The 9,568-nt window shown below is 54.5% G+C and overlaps 1 long non-coding RNA gene across 1 annotated transcript; it reads right to left on the bottom strand.

Moving 5' to 3' along the window:
• Nucleotides 1–8,389: 8,389 nt before the first annotated feature.
• On the bottom strand, nucleotides 8,390–9,324 carry LOC130266221 (uncharacterized). Its single transcript, XR_008842776.1, has 2 exons — nucleotides 8,797–9,324; nucleotides 8,390–8,507 (listed from the first exon to the last, which is right to left on the bottom strand). It is a non-coding gene; the product is annotated as an uncharacterized LOC130266221 (long non-coding RNA).
• Nucleotides 9,325–9,568: the final 244 nt, after the last annotated feature.

The raw sequence follows: 9,568 nt of genomic DNA, 5'->3' as shown, positions 1-9,568 counted from the left end.
TTTGCCCTTTCGACGATGGCTTGTCCGGTGCTGTTGTACGGGATGCCATGTACCAAGGCGATGTTCTATTTCGAGACGAATGCTTGGACTGTCTTTGAGGTGAAATTCGTGCCATTGTCTGTCTTGATCTGTTTTGGGACTCCAAGCCATGCCATGGCTGTCAGCCAATGTTGGATGGTGGCTTTGGAATCTGTCTTGGAATGCTGTGTGGCCACGATTATACCGCTGTACGTATCCATGATAACTGCGAGCCACACTCGGGGTTTTAATAGCTGGCATTGGGTAAAGTTTGTTTGCCATATTTCTGAGGCTTTGAGGCCTCTGGGGTTGACGCCGCTGGACCACAGTGGTGATTTCTGACAGTGAGGGCACGTGGCAACTACGTGCTTTGCGTCTGCAGCAGAAATCCCGCACTTCTTTGCAAGTGCTTTTGCTCCAATTTGAAGGGATTTATGCAACTGATGAGCTTCTTTCAGCGTCCATACGCCTTTTGCGGCTGCGTCAGCCTTGTCATTGCCAAACTGGTAGAACCCTTTGGTCGGGTTGTGGCTGTTGACGTGGATGACTGATATGGTGCCTTTCCATGAATAGAGTGCTCTTTCTAGCATCATTGCCACTGGGGACACCGATACACCTGGTTTGGACATGGCTAGGCAGAGCTTGGCCACAAATATGGAGTCAGTCACAATGTTGAGGTGTTCTTCTGGGAACAGTCCACACGCTAGCACTACGGCAGCCGCTTCGAGTTGCTGTACTGAAAGCGTGAGGTCGGTTGTCTTGACACATTGCCATTGTTCTCCTAACTGCCATACTGCCGCTGCGGTGGAGGTCAGCGACGATGCGTCTGTGAAGACGGTCGGTCCTACCAGTGGTCGGTCGATTATTTTTGGTGGGAGGTCGATGTCGACGACCGCGAGCAGCTGAGTCCAAGGGGGTTTTGCAGCGTAGCGAATCTCTCCTCCAAAGCCTGCAAGGGCCACAGCTAGGTATTCAGATACTGTTGTTGACTGTGCAGAGAGTTGTTTGAGGAAGGGCAAGTAAATTTTGGCAGGTTCGATGCCCAGGTGTCTTAGGGCGAGCTTTCTGCCCTTTATGATGAGGCTGCCGAGACATTTGACTCCCGGGGAAAAGGCACGCGACGGTTTCCCCAATACCACCCACAGTATCGGTTGGGCTTTGTCGGGGGGTCCTTGGGCTAAGGCTCCCACTCCCCCTTTTTTTGTAAAGTGGGCATACAGATCGACCGGCATACTGGAGTCCCATCTGGTGAGTGTGCTTGCTGATACTTGGTGTTCGATAAAGTTGAGCGAGCTTATCGCTTCTGGTGTCAGGGTTTTCTTCTCCCATGGTTTTTTTTTTTTTAAGAGGTCGTTTAGGGGGTCTATGACCTCAGGAGGAATTAGGACGATGTTGCGGAGCCACTGTAAGGACCCTACTAGTTGCTGCACATTATGGAGCGTCTTGATATTTCGGCACATTTTTATCTGAGGAGGGGTTACGTAGGAGCTTGTGATTCCCACCCCTAGGAAGGTTACGCAGGGTTCCTTTTTTATTTTTGCAGTCGCTATTTGGAAGCCATTTGTCTTTAAGGTCTTGGAGATGGTTGATATCAGATGCTTCACTTGGCTTGTTAATGGTGCGGCGATCAGGATGTCATCCATGTACTGCATGATGGTCACTGTCGGGTTGCTTTGCCGGACTGGTGCCAGCGCTCAGTCTACGGTGATCTGGCAGATGGTAGGGGAGTTGATCATTCCTTGGGGCAGCATTTTCTAATGAAAGCGTAGGTTAGGCCGCTGGCTGTTCGGAAAGATGATGGAAAAAGAGAACCGCTCCTTGTCATCCTCGTGCAGGGAAATAGAAAAGAAGCAGTCTTTGATGTCGAGCACTGCACAGGGCTGTCCTCTTGGTATCATCGAGTTTGTGGGCAGCAAGGTTTGTACCGGGCCTATTGGCTGGATTTTCTTGTTCACTTCCTGCAGGTTATGCAGGAGACTAAAGCCTTCACCAGACCGTTTAGGTATTACGAAGATCGGGGTGTTCTATGGGCTCGTGGAGGGTTCTATATGATTCTTGTGCGGTTTACGGCCAACTAGCTCAAGGAGAGCAGTCATTCGAGGCTTGGATAAGGGCCACTGTTCGATATACACCGGATCGATTGATTTCCAAGTTAGTTTGACGGGCAGTGACGGGTACACGACAGTGGCCCATAGAATAAATTTGTCATCTTGACGTCCAGCAGGGCTAAGGCATTTCTCCCCAACAAGGGTGGGCAATCCGACATGACGTATACCGTGAGGGTGATAGTCCTTTCTGGTCTTCTCTCGGTGCAGAGTGTTATTGCTATTGGCTGGGTGCTTTTGTGGGCTCGGGATTGCCCTCTAACTCTACTCACCATGGGGGCTTCTTTTAGCTTCCATGGTAGAGGCCAGTGTATATCTGGAATGACGGTGACGTCTGATCCAGTGTCCACCCAAAAGGGGAGGCAGATGGCCGTGCCGTTAGAGCTGTTGTGGAGACGACACTCTGCCCACACGATCAGTGGGTGCCTACCCACCTTTACTGCAAAGACCACCCATGGGTCTCGCTCGTATGCTTTTATGGCCTCGTCCCCAGGGTGCTGTTCTTGGTATTCCTGAGGTGCAGGTGGGTTTGGCTGAGCTGTTTGTTGGGCGACAAAGTTGGTCATTTCTTGAGGGGATAATGAGCGTGGAAGCCCCGAGCCCCATTGAGGGTTGCTGTAGCTGGGCCACTTCGTGTTCCAGGAGGGAGAGGGCTGAGTGCGGCGCAGCTGCCCCCTCCCCTTCCCGTTTCCCTGAGGCTTGGATCTGCATTCCTTAGCAAGATGCCCCTTCTTTCCACAAGCCCAGCATGGTCCTCTGATTTTCCCCTGGCGTGGTGAAGCAGCTGCTGGTGGGTGTCCTGACTGGGGACAGTTTACTGCCACATGACCTGCCTGGCCACACTTGAAGCATGCCATCACACTGGTTATTGCAGTGCGAACTGCTGCTTGGATGGGAGCTAGGTGTTCTTTCTTTGCTACATGTCTGATCATGGTTGCGATATTAGACCCAGGTGGCAGTGATTTTAGAATGTCTCTGGTGGCTGAATTGCACTGCTGGCGCAGGCAGTCTGCTAGCACGGGCCCCTTTGCTTCTGAGGGCAATGCTGAGCAGTCTAATGCTGCCTGGAGACGATCTACAAACTGAGTGAAGCTTTTACTCTCGCTCTGCTTTATAGTGAACCATGTCGATGGTCTGACTATTGCTTTAGAGGCAGTACGGATGGCTTCTCGGGCAGCACGGGTGGTAGTCATGACTTCATGGGCTCGCAGGCCCTCTGCCTGTGCTTGTGGGGTGATCATAGCTGGATCTCTGCCCATCAGCCTCTGTATGCTGGAGCCATGCAAAGGATGGTTTTCCCCAGTTACTAGGGCTAGCTGCTTTGCACAATTGTCCTCCCATTCTTGTTTAAAAAGGATCATCCCTGCCCCATTAAAGATTAATCTGCAAGTCTGTTTAATATCAAAGGGGAGCATATCATCGCCTCCAAAAATGCTATCAATAAGTGTGGAAACCATGGCAGAATTGATTCCTTTGTCAGCAACCGCTTTCACGATAGCCTGCACATCCTTCGGGTTTACTGGGGAATACGTTCTCTGGTTTCCGCCAGCACCGCCCACTCTGACCGGGAATACTAACTTGGCAGACGGAGTCCACTCTGTGCATGATATTTTTATCTTACGCCAGTTTGTAAGGGGGGTTTGATTTGTGTTTGGTGTCCCCCTAACCCATGCCGGAGGGTTATAGCTAGTGGTATTATATTTCGCGGCTCCCTTCTTATGAAAGTTGCTGCCGATGTCAGGTTCTTCTTCTGACCACCCCTCCGACCGGCTGTCCCAGCTCCAGTCAGAGTCAGAGCCAGAAGTCGACTGACTGGATGTTTCCGGGCTGCTCAGCCTTTTTCTCGGGCTCCGCCCCCGCCCCTTCCCCCAGGGCCCGGGCCGTTCCCTCCCCCTGGGATCCCCCCTCCTGCTGGGGGAGGTTCTTGCCCTATAAGGTCCTGATTTAAAATGAGCTCTGTGATTGGTCTTACACTCCGGCTCGGGGGCTGTCCCTCCTCCCTGCTCGTCTGCGCTTGCGCTGTTCAGCGAGCCCTCTGCATGCCCGCCCCCCGTGTCAGCGCCCCTCCCCCCGCCACGAGGCTCGGCGCCATTTTTAAATTCATATGGCGGTGGAGATCTTTTATCTGCTGCTGCGAGCTCTGATATTATAGCAGCACTCTGTGCCTCCTCCGTTACCCCCTGCCACAATGCCCGCGCGCGTTCCCCCGCCTCCGGTGGCGGAGAGTCCGAACTGGGAGGGTGAGGAGGGGGCCCCGGGACCGCACGTCCGCGCGGTTGGCTGGGTCCGCAGTTTGAGTAGCGGCCCTGATCCCCAACTGCGGCGTGGCGAATAAACAAGTTCGCGCGGCTTTCCAGGTCTCCTGCTCCTGCCGGGCAGCCCGCAAAACCTGGATAACTTTGCCCCATGATTTAAGGCGTTTCCCTGAGCCGGAGGACATGGTGTCCTCAGCCAGGGCTGTGGTGCATTTATCCCATACCTCCGGATGGAGAATTTCTACCGGGCTCTCTATAGCCCCCAGCTTAACCAACCTCGGCACTGCGAGAATAAAATTCTTAAGCTTACAATCAATATTCCACTGAGCGTGGATCTCACTTACGACCTTCGCGACAGCTTCCATGCTCCTCGCTGGTCCAGGGGACGTCACCCTCACTGCACTCGCCAGCAGTGCAGTCGCCGGGTCCTGGTCAGGCGAACCCCAAAATCCGGGCGATCGGTTCCCAATGTTTTCCCGGGTTTTGGCACCAATTTGTTGCCTGGCGGCCTGGTCCAGGTCCAGCACGGTGGCCCTATCCTAGGGTCACTCGGTCCATTAGCTCCAGGACACCAATGTGGTGGACAGCAAATGGCGTTTATTGAGGGGTTGCAAGGGTCTTTATAGCCTAGATAGTAGTGGTCATTTCCCCTAGCTCACGTCCGGCTGTGAGCTCAGATCCGGAGCAGCGGATCTCTGAGGGGAGAGGGGTTCCCTATCTTAACCATACATCCCAATAGGAGGTGCAGCAAGGACAAATGTCATCACCCTGCAGCCCTGCCAGCCTGCTCAGGGAGGGCCAAGGCAGCAGCAAAGTGCAGCCCCTGCAAGTTCCTTCCAGAGACGCTGCCCAGCCCAGGGCACAAAGGCCTGGGTGCCTCTGGCCCTGCCAGCCCTGCCCAGCCCTTCCCATCCATCGGCCATCTCTCCTTCTGTGGGCCCCTGCCCCGCCCAAAAGCAGCTTGTCTGACCTGGCTGAAGAAGGATTCCCCCTCCCTCCCTCCCTGCCTCCCGCTGCTGCTGTGGAGCCGCCGGAGCGCGCGGCCGTTCTTCCGTGGCCTCTGTGAACCCAACGGAGGAGCCGCCACGCGCCCCGCGGAACGAAACGAACAAAGAAAGAAATAAACAATGAAGCGACTTCCTATTAGAGAAAGAACTAAATAAAGCAATGAAGGAATAAAGAAGAATGTTGGCTTGTGGCTTTTTGTTTGGGTGAGATGAGGCATTTGGTGGGGAAGAATTGCCTCTTCCGACAGTTTTGCTGGTGTGGACAGGAGCGGAGCACTGAAATTTCAAGTAGAAAGCAGAAATTGTGTCAGTATTGTCATCTCTTTTCATTCTCTTTTGAGACAGTTGCAGGCTGCCAAAAGACATGGTCTGCATTGTGGAACTTGGTGCCAAGTTTCTTTTTCTGCCAGAGGATGAGGAGGGGAGGTATCCCAGCATCACGGACTCATGGCATGCTTTGGCTTGGAAGGGACCTGGAAGATCACATCGCTGCAACCCCCGTGCTGTGCCTGGGGACCCCTTGTACCAGACCAATTTGTCCTGAGCCCCATCCAGCCTGGCCTCGTACACTGTCAGGGATGGGGCATGCACAGCTCTGCTGGGCAGTGTGTTCCCAGAAAGTCTCTTTTCTGAATCTCTCATCTAAAGCTACTCTCTTTCACTTTGGATCCATTCTCCCATGTGCTCTCTCTGCCTGCCCTTGTACAAAGTCCCTCTCCAGCTTTCTTGTAGATTGCTGTCAGGTACTGGAAGACCGCAGTGGGGTCAAGCCTAAGCCTAAGTCTCTTTTTCAGGCTGAAGAAGCCCGGCTGTGCCAGGCTTCCCTTGCAGGAGAGCTGCTCCAGCCCTGGCAGCCCCTGGGTGTCCCTGCTGGGCTCCAGCTGCAGTGTGTCCCTGTCCTTGCCGGCCGTGCAGGGAGCCCAGCAGAGCCGGACGCGGCCCTGCAGGTGCAGCGCCAGCGGCTGCAGGAGACACGGCCCCGACAGCGGCTGCGGGAGCGGCAATTGGCGACTGGCCGCCGCTTCCCAGAGAGCCGAGCCTTTGTGCCTGCCCCTCTCGCCGCGCCTTTCCCCACCGCTGGCCGCTCGTTCGGGGGAAATGCAGCCTGTGCTGCCCCTCAGAGCCGGCCCTGCCCGCTGCCCCGGGCGCTCCCGGCGCCATCCTGAGGGGCCCAGGCCCGGCCTCCCCGCGCTCAGCCGAAGGCCGTGGAGCAGCAGATAAAAACAGCCAGGGCACGGAACGTGCCTGTGATTCCAAGGCAAGTATTTGGTCTACAGCATCGGTTTGCTTTCAGAGTCTGGATGAGATGATAAAATCATCAGGAAAACAGAAATGAACAAGTTCTGCCTTGGCAGTACCTCAAGGGTTTGTGGTACTTATTCGCTCACAGGGACACACAGAAATTTTTGAAATGGTAAAAATAGTCAAAATCCTTTAGTAATTGGAGGGAATGTTATAAATTTATTTGTAATAAATTAATCAACTCCAATAGATGGAATAGAAAATTTATTGAGCAATCGGCAGCAAGCAAATCAGCGCTGGGCATCCGGGGAGTCTCTGCTCCACCAACGGCACGCACCCCACTCCATTTCAGTCCATCTTTTATTTTCTTCTTCTTCCGTACATGCCTTTCAGCATCTTCTCACATTCTTTCTGCGTCTGCGCAACCAGTTGCTGAGGGTCTTTTCTTGGCTCCTGGTGGTCGTGGGGAGGAAGGCTGTAGTCTTCTTCTCTTAGCCATTGGTTGACTCTTCCCTATCTTTTTTTTTTTGCAAGCATCCACAAACTGGGCACATACAGGATGGTTGTGGTTATTTGAGACATAATCCTTCTGCTAGCTTAAGCAAGTTTCAGTGGTCTTTTGGCTCTGTTCCCTAATTTAGCAAGGTTTGATTAGCAAAGTCTTACACATACTCTGTTACAGGAACACCTGAGGAAGTGGCAGCTAGCACTTCAGAAACACGTGGCTTTTGCTCCTGTATTCTACCTGAGAGCTTCCTGGGTAGGGGCAATTCTTCTGACTGCATCAGCGTGGCCATGGCTAGGAAGGGCAGCGAGCAGATGGATTTAGCTTCTGCTGCCAGCCCCTAAAATCCCAGCTCTCATTTGTGTGCACTGGGGATTGTGCTTCAGGCTCTGCACTTGTGCAGCTGCTCCTCGGGCGCTGCTGGCACACAGGCGCAGCCGTGCTGCAGCAGCTGTCCCGCACACAGGGAGGGCACTGGAGCCTCCCCAAGGCCACCAAGGACAGGAGCAGGGAACGCGTCCCCGATCTGGTGCAGTACCCTGGAGTGTGGGGGACCCTCTGGCCTCTTAGATGGGTGGAGGAGTGGGACAAATGGAAGCAAGATGAGACAGGGATCAAAGAGCCCCACGACAGGCAGCATTTTATCCTACCAGAGCTCCTCTGAGTTTAGTGAGCCAGTGAAGCCTGCGGAGCACAGGAGACCCGGGAGTGAGTGAAGGGCTGGCTGGGAAGGGTCACATAAAGCATTTCTCTGTCCGAAGGTTTCCTGGGGATACAAAGGAGAAAAAGAAGGATGTTCCATCTCGCGACATCTCCTTTCTTCCTTCAGTAGGAATCACTGCATACAAGAGTTTACTTGATCCCTGTAATGCCATAGAGCACCTAGAACTTGAACCTTGCTGGAGTCCAGCCCTGCCTGCCTATCTTGGAGTAGAGGAAAATATGAAGAATCTGAGCAGCCTTTGAGCCAAAATGGCATTTTGCTGCTTCTGATTTCCTCCCAGCTTTTGCAGTGGGTTGACAGCTCCATCCCTGCAAGCCACTCCCTTTTGCAAGGCACACACAGACCTTGCTGGAAGCTCAGGGTCCTTGAAGGGGCTGCTGCAGTTGGCAACAGGAGCCGCTGCTGAATTTTTCACGTTGCTTACCTCCCACCATCCCAAATGCCACCAAGTGGCTGAGGAAGGACAAAAAAAGGTATCTGTGAAAGGGAGGCCAAAAGCTTGGAAAAGGATGAAAGAAATGCTCCGATGATGATGATGATAATGACAAGAAAAATATTTATTTTTGACAGCAAGTGAACACCCGCCGCCCTCCAGCCCTCCCAGACTGGCAGCCGAGCGGTGCCGTTTCCATGGCATGAGGTGCTGGTAGCCTGGGGAGAGAAACCAGAAAGCCACGGTCAGTCGCAGCAGGCTCCTGTCCCCCGTGTCCCACCACGGCCTGTGCGAGGGCAGCAGGCTGCTGGCTGTGCTCAGAGCCCAAACCTCCCAAGCCATGCTCTCATTTTTAGAGGACAGCAGCATGGCAGGCCACGCTCCACCTCTTCTGCTTAAGCACGGCACAGCAACCTCCCCAGCAGCTGCAAGAGCGAGATTCTCGTGTGCCTGCTGCCCTCTGCCCCGAGCCCTTCTGCCACCTGTGCTGTGGAGCCAGGTACCCACCTCTGCAGACCTGCTGCCAGGAGAGGAGCTGATCCCACACGAGGCCCTCGTCCTTCCTGAAGGGGATGTCCCCGAACACCGTGGCCCCCCGGGGTAGTGCCGGCACTGGATGGGCTCCACGGACAGTGCCAGCGCTTCCCCACCCGGTCCAGGCACCGGGTGCAATCTTCCTGGAAAAAACAAAGAACAATTGCATGAAAGTCAGTTCCAAACAAGACTTGCAAACAAGAAAAAGCACCAAAGGTTATCACCGTTTCATGGGCCTGGGGAGGGTCTGACCACTCCAGTCGAGAATGAAACCTCTCCAAGAGTGGGAAAAACCCCACCTTTCCCACCCGTAAGCCCATCCCTTCCTCAAGGGCCTGCAAAGCAGTGCAGCTGGGGCACGGCTTCAGAACCCGTCCCCCTCTTGCCGCTCCCCATCCACATGAATGGATGCTTTGGTCAGGCTGGCTGCCCCCACCCCAGCCCATGGCAGGCATGCTGGCAGAAGTTCTCAGCGAGGACAGGAGCCAGCTCAGCTTCCACAACACCTGTCACCTGTCCCACCAAAAAGCAGCCGGGTGGGCGGCAGAAAGATCAATATTCCCCATTGCTGCCGAGCGGGGAACCTGCGGCGCGTGGCCGGGCCGAGCCCTGCCGTGCCTGGAAGCACGAGCATCCCCCCGCCCCTGCACCGGCTGGGGACTCATCTTGATTTCATCGGGGTGCAGAGAGGGTCCTCCAGGAAGGGGCCGCAACCAAAGCCCATCGGCTTTGCCCCACCAGCGAC

This window comes from Oenanthe melanoleuca, unplaced genomic scaffold, assembly GCF_029582105.1.
Source record: "Oenanthe melanoleuca isolate GR-GAL-2019-014 unplaced genomic scaffold, OMel1.0 S001, whole genome shotgun sequence".
NCBI lineage: Eukaryota > Metazoa > Chordata > Aves > Passeriformes > Muscicapidae > Oenanthe > Oenanthe melanoleuca.
Note: the sequence above shows the minus strand (reverse complement) of the source record. Positions and strands in the feature narration are given on the sequence as shown.